The sequence below is a fragment of the Enhydra lutris genome, unplaced genomic scaffold, assembly GCF_002288905.1.
Source record: "Enhydra lutris kenyoni isolate GAN:26980312 unplaced genomic scaffold, ASM228890v2 scaffoldscaffold12, whole genome shotgun sequence".
Lineage (NCBI taxonomy): Eukaryota > Metazoa > Chordata > Mammalia > Carnivora > Mustelidae > Enhydra > Enhydra lutris.
In genome coordinates this window covers 41,439,748-41,441,276 of record NW_019154096.1, presented here as the reverse complement: position 1 = coordinate 41,441,276, position 1,529 = coordinate 41,439,748, and positions in this window count along the sequence as shown.

Below are 1,529 nucleotides of genomic sequence, written 5' to 3'. Positions count from 1 at the left end.
ATAAAGTGGTCCAGTTTCATTCTTTTCATGTTGCTGCCCAATCTTCCCAACACCATTTGTTAAAGGGACTGTCTTTTCCCTTTGGATAAAGTGGTCCAGTTTCATTCTTTTCATGTTGCTGCCCAATCTTCCCAACACCATTTGTTAAAGGGACTGTCTTTTCCCTTTGGATATTCTTTCCTGCTTTGTTGAAGATTAATTGAATATATAGCTGTGGGTTCATTTCTGGGTTTTCTTTTTTTTTAAGATTTTTCAAAATTTATTTATTTGACAGACAGAGATCACAAGTAAGCAGAGAGGCAGGCAGAGAGAGGGGGGGAAGCAGGCTCCCTGCTGAGCAGGGAGCCCAATGCGGGGCTCGATCCCAGGACCCTGAGATCATGACCTGAGCTGAAAGTATAGCTTTAACCAACTGATCCACCCAGATGCCCCATTTCTGGGTTTTCTGCTCTGTTCCCTTCATCTAGGTCTCTAATTTTGTGCCAGTATCACACTGCTTTAATCACTACAGCTTTGTAATAGGACTCAAAGTCCAGAATTCTAATGGCTCCAGCTTTGCTTTTCTTTTTCATGATTGCTTTGGCCATTTGGGGTCTTTTGTGTTTCCATACAAATTTTAGGATTATTTGTTCTAGCTCTGTGAAAAAAGCTGTTGGTATTTTGATAGGGATTGCATTTAATGTGTAGATTGCTTTGGGTAATATAGACATTTTAAGAATATTTGTTCTTCTGATTCATGAGCATGGAATGTCTTTCCATTTCTTTGTATCTTCTTCAATTTCTTTCATCAGTGTTTTATAGTTTTCAGAGTACAAGTCTTTCACTTCTTTGGTTAGGATTATTCCTAGGTATCTTATTGTTTTTGCCAAAGCTGTAAATGGGATTGATTCCTTGATTTCTCTTTCTGCTCCTTACTATTTGTGTCTAGAAATGCCACAGATTTCTGTACCTTGATTTTGTATTGTGACTTGATTGAATTTGTGTATCAGTTCTAGTAATTTTGGAGTGGGGTCTTCAGGGTTTTCTGTATAGAATATCATGTCACTTGCAAATAGTGAAAGTTTGGCTTTCTTGTCAATATGGATGCCTTTTTTTATTTTTGTTGTCTGATTGCTGAGGACTTCCAGTACTATGTTAAACAACAGTAGTGAGAGTGGACATGCTTGTCTTGTTCCTGCCCGTAGAGGAAAATCTGTCATTTTTTCCTCATTGAGGATGATATTATCTATTGGTTTTCAAATATGGCCTTTATAATGTTGATGTATATTTACCTTTAAACCAACATCTTGAGAGTTTTTAATCACCAGTGGATGTTGTACTTTGTCAAATGCTTTTTCTGCATCTATTGAGAGGATCATATAATTCTTATCTTTTCTTTTATTAATTTGGTGAATCACATTGATTGATTTTTGAATATTGAACCACCTTTACAGCCCCGGAATAATTGCCACTTGATCATGGTGAATGCTTCTTTTAAAGTACTATTGGATTTAGTTTGCAGTATTTTATTAAGAATTTTTTTATTATGT